At 34.7% G+C, this 19,821-nt stretch overlaps 1 protein-coding gene and 1 long non-coding RNA gene across 5 annotated transcripts in view; both read left to right on the top strand.

The window, feature by feature from the left end:
- The window catches only part of LOC140751832 (protein SCAI-like), a 194,805-nt gene that overhangs the window by 51,207 nt on the left and 123,777 nt on the right, over nt 1-19,821 (top strand). The gene's annotated exons all lie outside the window — the stretch shown is intronic.
- Nucleotides 7,188-7,787, top strand: LOC140751849 (uncharacterized). The gene is made up of 2 exons (XR_012103386.1): nt 7,188-7,439; nt 7,515-7,787. It is a non-coding gene; the product is annotated as an uncharacterized LOC140751849 (long non-coding RNA).

Raw genomic sequence — 19,821 nt, 5'->3', positions numbered from 1 at the left:
ATAATTGGCCAAATGCAAGTCAAACCTGCACCTGGAGGGTTCCGTACAACCAAAATTTTATATTTTTTTAATTTCTAGTATTTAATATTGCAGCAGCCATTAAAGTACAAACATTATGAAAATTTGAACTGTCTACCTCTAACGGTTCAAAAGTTAGTTGGAAAAATATCGAATAGCAGTTTGTGTTGTATGGGGGTCCCCATACAACACGTTTTGTTTTCAACTTTTTTTATTTTTATTATTTGTTATGTTAGTAATGTTAGTATGTCATCACTAAAAAGGGTGAAATAAAAAATTTCAACAAAAAAATACAACCGACTTCTATGTCACTACAAAGTAAAAAATAATTGAAATAAATGTTGGTTTAGTACATATTTCTGAAGTCGGCGCTCATATTAGACACGCTGTTTACATTGTTATCCAACGCAATATATTGAATTTTTTTCTCGACTAAGATTAAATTTCAAATTGTTAATATCGCCTTGTTTGGAAGAGCGGGGTACCCAGTAACACAGGTTTTTCAACCCAGTACAGGGGCCCTTGCCACTTGTTTTTGTAGACACCATTTGAAAGCAATAAACTATTTTTATTTATTATTATGTTTTTATAAATATTTTATTTTTACTAAAAAGGTAGGTGTAATGCACGCCAAGCCTCTTTGAAAAAATACACTGAAAACGTCTATTATTATTCTTACCTAACTAATACATTTTTTCCTTAATTATTAACATATTTTAAGACTATAGATCAATTAAAAATAACTTATTCTAAACTCGTTACAATTGTCTTATCCGGTTTAAAGTCATATCCGTTCAGTTTTATTTAAGATAAAATTTTATTATTAAAGTTTAAGTCAAAGTGTACACTTGTCCAATCCAGTATTATTCATATTCATAATTATAAGAACACTAGCAAACCCGCCGAACTCCGTTTCGCCACCAGATGGCTTCGTTTTTTGTAAAATTTCGTTTGGGGATTAAAAGATGAAGAAAAATTATTTTGTTTGTTTTATATTTGAAAAAGAAAAAAAATATTTCATTTCACAACAGTAATGAATTCATTTCGATTACAAAAATGAAGTGTAATTTAGTGGAACTTTATTTGTCCTTGGCAATAAATGATTGGGTATTGTAGCACATCGTACAAACGATGTGTCTCGTTTACACGATGCATGATATTGCTTCTTCGCTGAACGATAATGTCTCGTGATATAGTTGGATCGGCAACAATAATTGCAGCAACATCATCAACGATGGGTGCATTGAATCTTCGCACATGTTCACCTGTTGGGGTACGATCCGCTCTTATGACAAATTGTGCGTATCCGATGTCATTCGTTTCAATGCTGTTTTGAATATATTAACCACAGCGTTATTAGCGTGAAAAATGCTTGCAACTGTTCAATAATTCGTCTCTTTAACTTTTGTGTGCCCTGTATATTGCACCGCACATCCAGCTGATCCACCATGGACAAAATGAAATATATTTGCAGAAATTGATACGGTTCATCTGGTGTTGGCACCATCGAACCATGCAAATGATATATTTGTCCTTGTATCTGTGATGGCAAACAATTAAGATAGAATAATTAATTTATTTAATTTGAAGAATACGGTGTGACTTCTGATCATGTGATGGTGTAGTGTGTGGTGTATGTATGTGTATGTAGTTGTTATGTGTTGCAATTGATTGTGTTGGTGTGGTTAATTGGTGTGAGTGATTGGTTGCGTGTGTTGTATCTTTTACCTTGCAAGTCGGCATGAAGCCGACTTCTCGAATGACATTAGCTCCAAAGGAAGTCATGCGAAAACAGTTATTGTATTAAAGGATGCGTTGAATCGGCGTATGGTTGGAATCGGGATCAGTTCCATCGAAAAATGGTTTCAGTGGCTGTGGTGGTGTAAGTTATGGATCCAGTTTGACTTTTCCACTTGCGCAGCACAATCCAGCCGTTTCTACTATGAACTTGAACGCACTGCAATATCGGCATACAGTCGTCATTGGTCCAACATCTACATTGTCATCACCATTGTAATTCGCAGTGGGATCATATTGGAATGCCAAGCGATTGTATGATGCCAATGATCTACGGGTGCTCACGCGTTGCTTCAATTGGGCATTTTCTCTTATTATGTTTTGCCTTTCTTCGCTTAAGTTCTGTGAATACACTTGTTGCTGGCTTGCATGTCTTGTGCGGCAGCCGATGTTCGAACGTCGTCCTCTCGGCATTTTGGACTATGGACAGACTGGTGAATTTACTTAAAATGAAACGTACTTATTTTCGTGAGGGATACTCACACACCACGTAATGGCGCCGTTGTAGAACATGCTATGTATCAGAGATGGCGCTGTATGTGAAAAATGATTTTCCCAGTTTTCCTGCTTTTCTCTTGAAATTTTGCATGAATATTTTTGCTATAAACCTCACGGAGCCTAAGACCTTTCCAACGAATGCAAAACCGTGGAAAATGGTTCGTGCGTTCTGGAGTTATAGCGTCAGGAAGGAAAACCCGACTTATTTTTATATAATAGATAACATTCATATAAGAATAAAAAACATAATCACATAATATTGTTAATACCTACTATATGCATTTGTTTGAGTTAACCATGTGGCCTATAGTCAAATCAAAGCATTTGTCATATTTGTAGGGTGGTAAAATCCTTGTACTACATCACACATTTTTTTTTAAATTAGGCACACATTTTACCTTTTCTTATTATTTTTACTTATATTTCTTTTTATAGGTATTATCCTTTATTTCATTCTTATACGTTATATAATTTCATTGAGTTAATAATAAACCTTCCATAATTTAATTTCTTTCACGAAGACGTCTTGCGTACATCATGATCAAGATAACGGTTTCTTTATAATAATTAAAACTCTCTCTTTAACATGTCACATCTCTAACATTCAAGTATCCTTTCGATCCATTTCTCCACGCATACGGCTCGCTTTTTTTTCAATTCTCATTTTAGTCCTAATACTCATCTTACAGTCTCTTTCCATCTACTACTTGCACGCACAATAAGCATTAATTAACAACCGAAATATTTCATCTATATATTAGGTATATTCTTAATTCTCGAGGGATCAATCTCGATCATTACCAAAAATACTAATTTACGGAAGAAATCCATTAAAAATATCCATTCAAACGATCCATACACTTACAAACTTACATACATTGATTTGGTTCCGTACATAACATTTTGTTTTTGATTTCAAATCATGTTTAATATACATCATCATAATCATCTTAACTATTCATCTAAAGTACCCATTACATATTTTATACAAAATAACAATCAATAATATAGTAACTGTATGAGTTTAAGCTAGAATCAAATGTCTAAGAATGTAATGCAATTAGAAACGGCGTCGGTATTGCATCATTATTGCAATCCGAACCCAATAACATTCCATTCCCGTAAAGGATGGGTAACATGAATCGTTACACGTTTTTGGTAGTCAGCGATATTAGAACAAAGAATGAAAAGACTAGTGTTGCTACCTGGTTTGCTCGTTATATTACAACATTATCTTAATTGCTAAAACAAATGTACCAAAATGATTCAATAATAAAATAACACGCGATCTAACTTTGAATAAATAACATGAATAGTGTTATATGTATTTAAAACATCAATCAATGCTTTATAAGAGAAAATTAATTTACTTTTTATTTAAATACTTGGAGAACTTATTACTTAAATTTAGTTTATACCAGCGTTTCCCAACCTTTCTCCGTCCACGGACCCTAAGAAATCAAGCACATTTTTCCGGACCCCCTTAATAAAATGAAGAGCAAAAAAAAAAAAACATTCCCAGCCAAAACATAATTTGAAAGACCGATTTATGTATTTTGTTTTTGTTTTTCTTTATATAGATTAATAATAGTGGTATACATCATTGGATGAATCTTTTTAATTTTTTTAAAATACCGTGTGCTTAGATTATGTTTTTCTAATAAAACTGTTTTGCTGATTTTTCGTTTTGCTGCCCTTTTGCATTTAATGAGCAATTTATGTACCGATATGGTCCGGAGATGACACCGCGGACCACCATACATATACTCGCGGACCCCAGGGGTCCGCGGACCACAGGTTGGGAAACGCGGGTTTATACTATTCAAATTATACCTGCTGTATGTGGCTATGATGACTGCAACCTTTAACTTCTTTTTCGTGTCACTATGATTCTTGTGCCGTTTTCTTACGCCAAGGGTTCTCCGAAGGGCTGGTTTCCGTTCGCAGTTTAATTTCTGTCCCGGCGTCCATTGATGATGTAGATAGTCTTCTTTTAGTTATTACTTTACACTTTTCTGTAGTGATGTCGCAAGCTCGTGTGAGTAAAAGAGGCGTCTTGCTTAGATGATGTCTTTAATATTACTGTTTGATATGGAACTTAACCTAACTTATAAGTATGAGTCTCACGCACACTACAATACGACCTTCGAAAAGCTGATAGTTCTCTACAAAAAAATATACACTTATTCTATTCTGCCCGTGCGAAACGCGGGTGGGTTGCTAGTATAAAAATAAAATACATAATAGTACATTACAATACGAGGACGAAAAATTTTTTTCTGACAAGTGTGAGTTTGCAGGCCGAGCCGCAGGCGAGGACTGCAATCACACGAGTCAGAAAAACATTTTTCGTCCGCGTGTTGTATAAAATTTTATATTACGGGGTCGGAAATGGGGGTTTTGCGCACGCGAAGCGTGCGTAAAACGTCAATTTACGCACGCCGTGATATAAAATATATTTATAGCACTCTGTGACCTAAACCCGCATTTTAGCTACGCATTTCTGTGTCCAAAGTAGCCGATTTTTACACCATACGAATATTAATACACTACCCTCACAGTTGCAAAAAATAAACATAGCTATGAACGTTTCATACTTTTAAATGCCATTTAAAAATTAAAAGTGAGTAATGAGTATTTTGTTTAAAGCTATAATTATTTTAATATTTTATTTTGGACGTATTTATAAATGTTTTTGCAATTGTGTACATACTAAGCACTTCACTATAAGACTAACTATTGGGATTTATCGAATTTTATTGTTTGTTTTGACTGTGTATTTTCGCTACACACCATAGTAGGAGATATTTAAATTAGGAATCAATATCAAAATTAGCCATAATACTACTCCAGTAGAATCTCGACTAAGCGACCTATTTGATGTCGTATTTGTGGCATTCGGATTATCGGAAACTTGGATAATTGAGTTTATGAAGAAAAGCTATTTAAGCCGATTTAGGAAGGTGATGTTTTTCGACTATATGTTTGTTACGTATGTATTTTTCATTCTTTGGCAAACTCAAACGACTTCATTAATTTTGATACATGATGTGTCGTTGGATTCGTCTTAATTGTGGCGATAACATAGGTTATATTTTTAGCAATCGGGTTTTTGTTTTTTATAGTAACTATTTTGTTGCGATTTGGCGACTTTCCGGAATTTAAATGCACATGTCACACAAAATATGGCTGATCTGTAAGGGTTATTACAAAGTTACTTGTTCATGTTTCACAATCCGAATAATCGTGAATATTTTTAACTGAGGTCCGGATAATCGATTTTCTACTGTATCACTAGTATTAGTTATGTATTAGTACATTATGTGATTGCTTATCATATGTTTCTTTAATACGTTTAGGTGGAGTTCCCATTATAAGTCATTGGTCTAGACGCCTGTATGTAGCCTAAATGGCTTGATAGATTTCGACGTACGTGTGGTGTTAGATTTGTCTTTATCACAAGAGCAGAATAATTACTAAATTTTCTAAATCAAGACTTCTTCACATTAAATTTCAATGGTTTTGGTTGTGTCACATTTTTATTGCTTTTTTAGTTCATAATTTTTAGTTTCAATCATTTATAAGTTTCAAAATAATTATGATATTTTTTCATATTTCTTCACAAGTATAAGCGGGTTTATGTCATACGAGCTATAAAATAGTATACGATACTTGTGACAAAAGTAGCCTATTATCTGCACGGCGTTTAGCACCCTCGCTGCGCTCGGGCGCTAACTTCACGCCGTGCAAAAATAGGCTACTTTGGCCACGCGTATCGTAATGTACTATTACTCAGTTATACATCACGCGTTCATTAAACTATTCATTAAACTATTCATTCATTAAGTTAGTCTTCTGGTCCCCGTATTAAAAGATGTAACCTATTTAACATCATCATCATTAACACATTAATGTCCCACTGGTGGGCCATAGGCCATAATCCAACGCGCTTGCCAAGTGCGTATTGGTAGAAAACTTTTTTATTAAAATAAGGTATGCAGGTTTCCTCATAATGTTTTCCTTCGCCGTTTAAGCAAGTGATAATTAATGTCTAATATGCACATAAGTTTGAAAAAAGGCCGAGTTTCTTAACTGCTAGGCTGTCACTAACTTTGATATAAAATAGATTTCATCCATTTAACGGATGGGGCAAGATCGTGATCAATTTTTTACAATAAAAAATATTTTTATCTTATTTACACTATTCTTAATTCAAATTTAAAAAAAAATATTTTCTAGTTTTTAGTTGGATTTTCTATAAAAAGTGTATTTTTTTAGTTTTTTTAAACTATTATTTATTTTTAATTTTTTGGTCGAATTTTTTATAAAAGCGTATTTTTTAGTTTTTTTTAACTATTATTTATTTTTCATTTTTTAGTGATTATTTTAGCGATCATTTTAACGATTATTACGTAGAGTATTATCAAGTTTATCTTTCGAATCAGCATCAGCACCTTTATCTACTTAGCAGTGCAAAAATTAATATTGGGTCATTGTTAAAACAGCTGTATGAAGTGGTGTTTTACATTGGTGTTTATTTTTATTGTTAACGTGAAAATCCCAGAGGAGTTGTTGAATGACATTCGAATTGCCAATGCTAACTGCTTTCTTTCATAATTTATACCATATCCCAGGTCCTCTATCTTGGATAAAAGTAATCACGGAAAAAGGATGATAGAGCATCTTTTAAAAACAGGCGCTGATGGCAATACTCAAGAGAAAAACGGTCAACTGCTTTACATCTAGCCATTTCAAAAGGACGTCGTCCAATCATCGATTTAATATTACAGCATGATGATGTTAATATCAAAAATAATTCTAGAATTTCTTCTCTTTGTGTTCCTGCTGCCTGCAGAGATTTTAAAACTGTTAGTAGTTTAATTAATTTTACAGCTCGAGTTAATAATATAAGTTGTGACTATGACGATGAGCTGAAATCATATATGCCTTTACATTTGGCAGCAAGAAATGGGAACAATGAAATAGTGGAAATCTTGTTAAAGGAAGGTGCAGATGTTGAAGTGCTGAATGAATAAGGATGATGAGACACCGCTTCATGATGCTATTAACAACGGACGCGTCGAAGTTGAGGTCAGGTCAGGTCAGGTCAGGTCAGGTCAGGTCAGGTCAGGTCAAGTCAGGTCAGGTCAGGTCAGGTCAGGTCAGGTCAGGTCAGGTCAAGTCAGGTCAGGTCAGGTCAGGTCGCGTGATCGGCGCGCCTGGTAGATTCCTTTATTGGTCTTAACGCAGACCGGGTCTCAGGAAAACAAAAATCGCTGATCCTGATTATCCTAGTAAGGATAACGGGTCAGAATGTTTAAAATATTGAATTGTCATCGGTCCTTAATAAGTATGCCAAATTTCAAGTTAATCCGACGTTTTGAAGGGGGTTAAAATCATGTTCAAAGATTCCGTTACATACTAACATACCAACATACATACGTCTGAAGCTAATAAAAGCGTATTAAAATAGATTTCATCCATTTAACGGATGGGGCAAGATCGTGATCAATTCGGATGAATGGCTATAGATTTTTAGTTTCAGTTTCAGTAAACAAGTTTTCTGCAGATAACGTATGCGTGAACATGTTTTCCATTTGCTGTGCTAAATTTGTATGGAACCCACTCCACGCGAGCTTAACGCGACATTTTCCGTGTTTTTTGAAGCTTAACGTGAATGGGTAGGTCATGCTTTATTCCTTTTTTTAAACGGTTTTATTTAGCTCACCCCGTTTGTTTGTTTGGGTCAAATTTAGTAATTGAAATTTAACCCTCTTCCCATTAACCGATTCAATATTATTGTGAATCCAAGATGGCCGCCGCTACAAGATGGCGGACAACTTGTTTTTTTTCAATCCCATCAATATGGGTATCAAATGAAAGGGCTTGTCAAGTAGAATTCAGTGCACTATACAAAATCAAAATCTTGATTCTTATAAGCAACACTATCAGATAGTGGAATAATATAGAGGGTGTATTTTTTTTCAAATGCACTGGTTCGATTCCCGTTTAGGGAAAAAGTTATTTTAAAAAAGTAGTGATGCAGTTTTAGTTTTCATCAAAATCGGCCTCGTAACTCCTTTCAGCATTTTTCGCTAATCCTTATAGTTTCGGATTTGGCCCTGAAGGCCCGTTTGAAAAATTCACCCTATATATATATATATATATATATATATATATATATAAATATATACAAGAATTGCTCGTTTAAAGGTATTACATAGATGTCCGGATGTTGTCAGGTCAGCTTAACAGTATATGGCATTATCTACTAATATTCTGATTTACTGTGTCTGGTGCTTATGCTTCGAACATATGAAGATGAATGAATGATTGTGGAAATACTATTACAAGTGAAAACCATGTTGTTAGAAAGGTAAATACTGCTTACCGATGATGGAATAGTAGTTATTTGCTTGTGGCAATTGAACATTTTTACAACATTATAATAATGCTTACTGGCGATGGCATAGCACGATAGTGTTGTAAATGTGAAAAAAAAATTAACAAAAAAATAAAACCGACTTCTATGTCACTACAAAGTAATAAATAATTGGCCAAGTGCGAGTCGAATTCGCACACGGAGGGTTCCGTACCACGTATTTATTTTTATTTGTAGTATTTTTTTATCATAGTAGGAAGTAGCTTCATTAGTAGGTATATGCATTTTTTAAATATAAAGTGGTTAATATTAACTACATTTTACCAATATTAGATTCATTTGCCCACTCTCTCTAAATATATTACAATTACATCATCATCATCATCATCAACCCATAATTAGCACACAGCTGGGCACAGGTCTCCTCTCAGAGTGAGAAGGATTAGGCTGTAGTCTATACCGCGTTGGCCAAGTGCGTATTGGTAGACTTCACAATTCACATACCTTTGAGATTTTTTATATATTTCCCAGGTGTGCAGGTTTTCCTTCGCCATTAAAGCAAGTTCAAGCAAGCAATTAATTTCTAATACGCACATAAATTAAGAAAATCAGAGGTCTGGGATTTGAACCTCGGACTTCTCGGTCGAAAGGCCGAGCTTCTAACTACTAGGCTATCACTACTTTTGTTATCAATTACATAGTTAACTATTAACTATAATAAAATAATAACTTATAACAGTCATTGCAATGTTATTATTAAACACAGAACAATCCCAATATTTATGAAATTTGAAATTTAAATTAAAGTTTGTAATAATAATATTTAATTTAAAGTTGCAATTTTAATCGTATCCAACAAAACAAATTAAATTAAATATCATTCAACAAGGAAAATCAATAAAGTAATATAGGTAATTCAGTGGAAAATAGTTATGTTATCGTCGTTAATAAGAAGCTTGGATATTAACGATATCACATTTTTATAACGTTACATTAAAGTAATAAGTGACGCATTTGATACTACAGTTTAAAAACAGATGCGGGTAGGTGAAATGGGGACGACATCTTAAAGGCGCTCGAATTAACAGAGAGCGACATTCTGGTCGGAGACTTCAGCAAGAACAGTCGAATAACGGAGATACTTGTGTAGTTATAATACTTCTAATCACTAGTGTGAACTTACTTACGTATAGTTATTATATCGTTACTCTGTACCTTTTATGTGACTATAAGATTACACGCCTTCAAGACCTTCAAGATGACTATTATTTAATAGTTATGATCATAACGTCATCTTATAATATGCACGCACGACTCGAATATGATTAGAGCGTAGGCGGTGAAGCCGTTTCGGAGGAGTACGGTAACTATCATCGTGACACGAGAATTTTATATATAAGATATAGCAAATATTTTCCTTATTGCATCTATATTATTATAGCTTCCGGAATCTAGATCATTTGTATGCGATATTAAAGATAATTTAATGGAAATTAATTCTAATTGGTTAATTTAAAAATAAAAAGAACTTAACAACAGAAATATATTATGTATGTAATTGTTTAATTAAGTAATAAATTTCAAATCGATCCAGAATATAAAAATATTAGTAAAATGTATATTTAAACATGTTTCAGTTTATGTAGGTCATATAACATGTAAACGTTTATTATACTAACTTTACCATGAACTATTGCTAGTAGTTAACGCCATCTAGCGATTTAGTGGTAAGCTTTGTAGATCGATACATTATCACTTGGACAACTAGTTACGATTTAATCCGCACCATATAGCCGCGGCGCCACCTACCTCAAATTTCGCCTCTAATATCGTCTCAATAGAATAAAATTATTAAAATCGTGTATTGTCATCGGTTTTTATAATTGTTCAAAGTTTTGAATTAAACTGACCGTTCAAAGTTGGTAAAAATCGAGTTCAAAGATTCAATTATACACACACATACCTTGGTACATACAGTCAAACTAATAAAAGCGTAGTAATAACCACCTCCTTTTTGAAGTCGGTTAAAAAGATCTAAAAGCAAGCCAGCAATTAGGGATGCCGATCCGAAAAAAAGTTTGAATTGATATCTAGTACTGGATCGATTCAGTGAATCGATATTGCAACTTAGTAAATCGAAACACGATTTTTCTGTTTCTATAATTATATTATTTAATGTTAATTACTTGAATGTACTTTTCAAACTCATTTAGAGAAGTGATAGTTTTTGACTTAATTGCTCAAAATTTTTCTGGATAAATTTTTGCCATATTTCTATCGCCGCTCCTGAATTTGGTATAGATAAAAGAATAAAATTAAAAAAATATATATTAAAAAGTTCCTTTACTGGTATTATAAAACGATATAAATTTGTTAAAAACTATAATAGATCCTTTATTATAGTGGCATTTTTGTTTTCTATCTATCATTTGGTTTTTAATTGTATTGAAAATACGAAGTCAATAACCAAATCGAAAAAAAAACAATTTATGGAAAATCGTTTCTTTAGGGCTCGATATTTTTATGAATCAATTTATCAGACGTTGATGCCAATCGATTTAAGAATCAATCTTTTTCGGAAAGAATCGCCATCCCTATTCTACGACCGCCGTGAGTCTCATTCATAATTAAATGTCCAAAGTCCAAACATAGATAAGTATAGATACTACGGTGTTGCCCGATCAAAAACACACGTTTCAAATCGACGGGTCCTACGTAAACTGGTGCAAGTGCGTTTTCACAACTTTACAGTAGAGCGATTTGAATGTTCTGACGCGTGTAACTTTAACATTATTCAACGTACATAGTTAAAATTTTAAAACGGTATAATTGAATCCTTTTGAAAAAAAAACTGCATTTATAATTTTTAATTAATTCTGAAACTTTGAAAAATAGCTGTACTTGCGTATGCTGGTATAAGTGGCACTTACACCAGTTTACACTATTGCATGATTTATTTAAAATCATGACTTTAAAATAATAAATCATTACTTGAAATATTTTATGCTTCATCGTGTTAACGTGGTTATGGCCTAAAAACTAGAAACAAAAACATTATTAAATATACATATATATTTCTTTGAAAATAGAATAAAAATAACGCAAAACTTTTTCCACTTACAGCAGTGTGACGCGTGCGCGCCGGTAGCGTCACAACACGCTTACTGGTGTAACGTTCACTTGCACTCGAGCGTCGCGCAGTTATGGACCACGTATACTAGTATAAGGGACTTATACCAGTGTTCACAGTCCTTTAGCGCAAAATAGTATTATTTGCACCAGTTTACACGTTTTTATCTCCGCAACTTATTGATTTTTGGAAAATATTTTTTCAGGATATTAAAGAATGGGTTATTTTAGTACGAATGATGCAATAAAAACGTTTTTGACATTTTGCTACTTGCACCAGTATACGTAGGACCCGTCGAAATGGTAGTTTCCATGGAACAGAAAAAACAAGGTGGTTTCTTATTGTTGACGATAATAATGTAATACATTTTATTACAATCCGACACCCAGGGGTGGTGTGTGGCCCGCGACTTTTCCTTGTGGCCCGCGGGTCTGTGCGTTACTAATAATTGACTAAGTGCAAGTCAAACCCGCACCTTGAGGATTCCGTACAACCCAAATTTTAATTTTTTTAAATTTCTAGTAACTAATATTGCAGCAGCCATTAAAGTACACATATTGTGAAAATTTGAACTATCTACCTCTAATGGTTTAAAAGTTAGTTGGAAAAATATCAAATTGCAGTTTGTTGTATGGGGACCCCTTTTTGTTTTCAACATTTTTTTATTTTTAGTACTTTGTTGTTATAGCGGCCACCGTTATGCATCATCTGTAAAATTATAAATGTTTTTCTATTACGGTTCCAGAGATAGAGCCCTGTGACACACGGACAGACGGACAGACAGCGAAGTCTTAGTAATAGGGTTCCGTTTTTATCCTTTATGTACGGAACCCTAAAAAACCGTCGATCTGCACTTCAGTACGCGCAATACATTCATGTTAAAAATATATGTTACGATGGCCCGTGGAATTTCACCCTACACCAAACTTTTGAAGGTAGTAGAACCCTTTGTGGTTCGACTCCGGCGGCACCACCGCCACACCTATTTCTACCTAATAACAGCAGTGTTAATCACTGCTGTGTTCCGGTTTGAAGGGTGTGGTAAGGGAGACAGACTTTTCCGAGGCTTTCCAGCTTAGTCCTCAGGGGTAGCGGCGCATCTGCGGCCGACCTCAGGTAGGAATATCTAATCCTATCTCTCCTATGGGGTTGATTACAGATGTCCATGGGCGGCAGTATCCACTTACCATCAGGTGGACTGCATGCTCGTCTGCTACTCTTATATTATAAAAAAAAACCTCTCTGCACTCTGTTCTTTTTCCAGACACGCCAAAGGAAGTAACTTCAATAACGGTTTTGAAAAAAACTTTCTTTACTTATAGGAGGTACCCTAATGGGGTTGATTGTTGAGTTGCTAAAAATGCTGAACAGATGGGTAAACAGAAAGGCATAATGCATACACCCTTTTATAGCAGTCTTAAGGGTTGATCTAAAAAAAAAACGTGACTTTTTCATAGTGGTTGCTTCCAAATTAACGGGTTATAAAATAAAGTTCCAACCCTATTTAACGACCTTAAGGGTTGATTTTCAAAAAATGGAAAAATAAGTGATATATTATTTACAACCAGAAAGCAAAATACCAATTTTCATAGACTTTGCTTCATAATCAGCTTACTTCTAAACAAACTTTCAACTCCTATAGTACCAACTTAGGGGTAGATTTTCCATAAATGGTGTTAAAAAGTTCTATCATTCCCAACCAGAAAGCCAATTGCCAATTTTTACAGTCCTTGTTTCCAAATTAACGGTTTTTGAAATAAAGTTTAATCCCCTATTAAACGTCCTTAAGGGCTAATTTTCCAAAAACGGTAAAATAAGTGTTCTTTTACTTTTAATCAAAAAGCTGAATACCAATTTTCATAGACTTTGTTTCAAAATCTGCGGACTTCCCAAGAAACTTACAACTCCTATTTGACCCTCTTAAGGGTAGATTTTCCATAAATGGTGTTAAAAAAGTTATATTATTTCTAACAGGAAAGCCAAATGCAAGTTTTTATAGTCCTTGCTTCCGAATTAACGGACTTTGAAATAAAAATCCGACCCCCATTTAACAACCTTAAGGGATGATTTTCCAAAAACAATGAAATAGATGATTAATTATTTTCTATCGAAACCCAAATATAGATTTTTATACAGTTTACAGCTAAACTGGGGGGCTCTAATATAAAATAACAACCCTTATTTAATCCAATTTAGGGTTGATTTTCCAAAAACGGTAGAATTAAAGTTCCATTATATTTAACCAGTGAGACAATGGCTAACTTTCATAGTGCTGGGTTGCAAATTGGAAAATTTTAAAATAAGCTGTCAACCCTTATATTACCAAATTAAGGGTTGATTTTCCAAAAATGGTGAAATAGGTGTTTAATTATTTTCTATCGAAAAACCAAATACCGATTTTCATACAGTTTACATTGGAACTGAGGGACTTTCATACAAACTTGCAACCCTTGTTTAACCCATATAAGGGTTGATTTTTAAAAAACGGTAGAATATTAAGCTTCACTATATCTAATCAGTAAGGCAATGACTAACTTTCGTAGTACTGGCTTTCCAATTGGCAAATTTTAAAATAAGCTGTCAACCCCTATTTTACCAACTTAAGGGTTGATTTTCCAAAATCAATGAAATAGGTGTTTAATAATTTTCTACTAAAAAGCTAAATACAGATTTTCATAGGGATTAGATCAAAACTGGGGGATTTTCATACAAACTTTCAAATTCATAATAACGTTATAGATTGTCCCCAACTACTTAGCAACTTTAAATTTAGAATACCCTGAACCGCCCCGCGCCATCCAACTTCACTTTTTGTTCCGCCGCTAAGATTAACAGTCTTAGGTAGCAATTCTCCAATACCTCGTTTAAGTAAAACCTTTAATGATTGGTCCATTGATGGACAAATTGATTTATTCTCACTCAAGCTTCACCAGTTTCGACATCATTTGCTCAAGAAAATCCCAAATTAAATTCCACCATTACTATTAAAATCAGAATTACCCTACATTAATATAGTTATTAAATTAGTAAAACATTGTTTTAAGTCAAGCGCCTCTGTTACTTAGATATTATGTTCATTGCATGCAGTGTTTACCTATAAGTGATTGTGCATTTAGCTATATTATAGGTTATGTTGTAAGAAGTTATTGTAAGAATGTAACAATTGTTGGTAAACCAAATAAATAAATAAACTTACAACCCTTATTTAACCCACATAAGGGTTGATTTTCCATAAACAGTAGAATTAAAGTTCCATTATATCTAACCAGTATTACAATGGCTAACTTTCATAGTGCTGGCTTTCAAATTGGCAAATTTTAAAATAAGCTGTCAACCCTTATTTTACCAACTTAAGGGTTGATATTCCAAAAATGGTGAAATAGGTATTTAAGTATTTTTAATCGAAAACCCAAACACCGATTTTCATAGACTTTACATCAAAACTGGGGGAATTCCATACAAACTTATAACCCTTATTTAACCCACATAAGGGTTGATTTTCCAAAAACGCTAGAACTAAAGTTCTATTATATCTAACCAGTAAAGCAATGGCTAACTTTCATAGTGCTGGCTTCCAAAATGGCAAAATTTAAAATAAGCTATCAACCCCTATTTAACCACCTTTAGGGTTGATTTTGAAAAAACCCTTAGATTAGATTACTTTAAATCAGAAAGCTAAATACCAATTTTTATCCAGATTGCTTTAAAACTGACGGACTTTCATACTAACTTTCAACCCCCATTTAACCCCCTTAACGGTGGAATATCAAAAAATCCGTTCTTAGTGCGCATCTACATTATAAAATGAAGCTATATTTAAATTTTCATAATTCTAGCTTCAGCAGTTTAGTCAAAACCTTGATTAATACGTTTTGAACGTGAGTATCTTTTCGCTTTTATATATATATATATAAATATAATATATATACTAGGTATCGAGTGGGTGCGCGAGCTGCTAAAGCAGCTCGCGCGGAAATGTCTTGTTTAGTTTTGCGTGCAAGATTTTTTACATTTTTTTGTTTCTATATATTTATTGAAAGTTTGTTAATTTTTGGGGCCGTTTGGAAAAGATATGAATTAATACTCGTATTTGCAGAATACCAAGAATGTGGGTCGTGAATGTTTTGTCTATAAGCCATACATGTTAAAAACATAATAAGGAGACAACAGCTTGAAATATTACATACAAAAATTTATAAAAATTGTTATTTTTTGTATGGCAACACTAAAATATTTTTTACCAAAATGTGTAGTCTATAAGTACATACGCGTCATACATTATAAGGCGTTCAAAAATATACAGCAACTTGAAATATTACATAAAATAGTGCATATCGACCCAGGAATGCGTTATTGCTGTTACGCCAAAAAGTCTGGAAATACGTAATGGAACATACGTACGAATCTTGTAATGGACACACACATATAAATATGGACATAAAAACTAAACCTAATCACTTGTAATGGACACAAAAACATATCTTACAACATTTTAAAGGCATCCAATATTTAAGTTTCACAATATTTACGATATTTTTAATTGTTACTACGTGTGCTCGCGCCCTTTTGACGGAGGCGACGAAAATGTTCCATTTGCCGAGCGGTAGGCGAAGTGGCAGGACGTGTAAGGTGTTCATTAAAGTTCATTTAATTATTAAAAATAAGAAGCATTTTAGGTATAATTTGAATATTATAATTACAGTCTTTGTTAAGTAAAAAATTGTAAAAATTTAAGCTATTAATGGCAAAAAGTGCTAGGTAGGTATATTTAAAATTATTGCTTCTACCCATTTTTTAACGCGGAGAAATCTAGAAGAGCATCCATGAGGATTCATGCATATCAGATCAGAAGATCGGGGGAACAGTGGTATGTCAGACTCTTACCACCTAAAACTCCGCGGCGTTCCTCTGGACGTTCAGAGACGGTTCACGAGAAAGCATTAGCATTACGTTCACGACCCGGCAATCAGACACTTCCATCCATAGCGCGAACCACCAGCACTACCTCTAGCGTGTGCTGGGCCATCTCTTCGAGGTAATCGTCACAGTGATGGCATCTGGCCGTCGACACCCGCCCGATCCAGCACAAATAATTCCAGAAACAACCATATACCTATAGTACGTGTGTCCGATGGAAAGACAGGACGCCCTTGCGCTTACATAACCACTTCTCAATCATGCACGAATTGCCTCAATAGTCCTCAGGACGGCTTTAGGATGCACCGACCTTGAGTTCCACGTCTCGGTAACCCATTGGCGCAGCTCAGCTCTGTGTCTCTCCAGTTCCTGTCGCACGGTCGGGCGGCTCCAGGATTGGTGTGTTTCCTCGCGCCAATAACGTAGCGACGAAAAGGTCATCGCTTCTAAATCCCAGAGCAAACTTCCCGCCAAGACGTAGACTGCCTCACATGAGATAAGGCAGAAAATCTACCATACCAATAGGCCATGAAGCATCGCCATGATTGCCATGCACAGTTTCGGATTTTTCAAGATTTTTAAACACAACCGCCGTACGCGGCCCACTATGAATACCGTGTAAGCGGTGACGCGCAGGAAAGCATCCCTATGGTTTCCGCTACAGACAGTCATCAGGGTGTCGTTTACATAACGAACTATGCTGACACCCGGAAGGGGAGCTCCTCGCAGCACTCAGTTTTAGTCGATATTCCACAAGAGAGGACCCAGCATCAAACCTTGTGGAACTCCGCACCATATTTCCCGCCGACACCACCGGTCTTGGCCAGGGTATTCCACCATACGCCTAGATAAGTAGTCCCCGACAATCTTCTCCGGGAGAAACTCCGTGGTAATGGGACGCTACCGTCTTGCAATTCCAGGGGCGGGTGTCAAACACGTTGGCCATATCAAGTGATACAGCCAACATTACCTCACCCCGGGTAACTGTATTCTTCGCCAGGGACTTCGCCTACTGTACCACGTCTGCGGTGGATTTCCCTCTGCGAAATCTCAACTAGTTGTCAGACAGATCCAGACCGACATCCTCGAGGTGCCCGTCCTCGTCAAGCAACACGACGGAACGGTACGCAGATGGGGTTGCGCTGGACGCCCTGCTTTCCAGGAGGACCAGACGATCTGTCTTCCACTGTTGTAGTATTCTGGACGGACTGGACTGGACTGGACTGGATTCCTTTACGGGAATCGTTCGTATATCGGAAATGTTCTTCGATTCGGATTGTATAGATGATGCAATACTGACGCCGCTTCTAATTACATTGTATAAGATTCTTCCCTAAACCTAATTTGTATTGTGGCTTATGTTAAATTTTTATGATTGAAAGAATGATGATGTCTGGGAATTTATTATTTAATGATTATATGGGAAACTTATATTTATGAAAACATGGAAACAAGTAGTTTGAAAGTCGATAGCAATGTGAATGTTATAAAGGAAAGGAATGTTGTATGGAAAATTTGTATGGATTTTTCTCTGTAAGTTAATATTTTTAGTAATGATCGGGATTGATCCCCCGAGAGTTAAGAAAATATCTAACGTACCAACGAAATATTTTGTATGGTGTTTGTATGCTACTATTAGATAAGAACATTGAAAGTATTATGGTTGTAATCTGAATTTGAATAAAATATGTCTTGATAATGCTGTATGATCTGCAGTCATCAGTTTACAAGAGTAACACTAAGAATATTAATTATAACGAAAGGAGTAGAGATGAAAGATTGTTAAGTATTAAAGAAAGGAATATGGGACCATTATGTTGATCATGTAGTTACGCGAGTCGTATACTTGAAAGAAATGAATCGAAAGAGTATATATTTGAATGGTATAGAAAAAGTAATTATTTTGAAGGAAAGAATGACCGTTATCTTGATCATGCACGCGAGACGTCTTTGTGAAAGAAATGGCATAGTAAACCCTAAGTTATATGAATGATGAATAATATTTCCGTTATAAAAAATGGAAATAAAAGGGTTAAAAATGATACGTAAATAAGTAGAGCTGATGGAAATAAATGTAAGCTTACATAGGATGGAAATAAAATAAGTGATTTTAAGAAAATATATAAGTAAAAGTATAATTGTGTACAATGACTTTACCAATTCATGATTATGACTAACATTTTCTCTTGAATACACTATAGGCCACATGGTTTGTTCAAGGAAATATATTTATGTACTTTTAAGACACTACTGGATGTGACAATATAAGAAGCATACGTATGTTTATATTAAGATATATAATAATAATATTATATATATATAATCCTGTAAGGAATGGCATGCGTTCTCCATGATGCCGTCTAGGAGTGACTTTGTTGTCTATGGCGGGTTTTCTCCTCTCCCCCCCGAGGCAAAGGGAAAAATATGAGATGCCATAGATTCAAGATGGCGGCCGATTTAAAATTTTTAACTTTTTCATTTATTGACTTTATGCTGATGTTTGTTTCTTTTTCGAATAATATTCGGGTGGGGGTTACGATGAAATTGAAAAAAAATGAAAAATCAAGATGGCCGCCGAGATATTTGAGTTTGAAATTTTTCAATTTTCGAGGTGTTTTTGGGAGGTCGTATCTCTTGGGATTTTTAATATTTTGTTGCCATTTTTTAAAATTTTCTCGGATATGTCCTCAATTTTGCCAAATCGGATTAATTTTTTTTTTCAACAAGATGGCGGGTCGTCTGTTAGGCGATTTGTAAAATGTATGAAAAAACAGATTTTTTGAAGTGAAATATTCGGAGGTTGGCAACGTTTGAGCGATTTGGTTTGTTCGGGGCGGTCGTGGGGCTCGGTCCGAGGTGTTGCCAGGTTTGAGTTTTTTTCTCCCCACTCTTACAATTTTTCAAACTTTTCATTCAAAAATATGAAAAGTAGAAGGAGAAATATTTTTTATGAAAATTTTTCACTGGAATATTTTTTTTGGCTGTCGTAATGACATTTGACCATTTTCGTCGATGTCGACTGGCAACACTGGCCGCAGGATTTTTTTTTCAGTTTTACGAAAAATCGACTTCCTCGACC

The sequence above is a fragment of the Epargyreus clarus genome, unplaced genomic scaffold (genome assembly GCF_041222505.1).
Source record: "Epargyreus clarus isolate Ecla_fem2 unplaced genomic scaffold, WU_Ecla_fem_2.2 ptg000023l, whole genome shotgun sequence".
Classification (NCBI taxonomy): Eukaryota; Metazoa; Arthropoda; class Insecta; order Lepidoptera; family Hesperiidae; genus Epargyreus; species Epargyreus clarus.
Note: the sequence above shows the minus strand (reverse complement) of the source record. Positions and strands in the feature narration are given on the sequence as shown.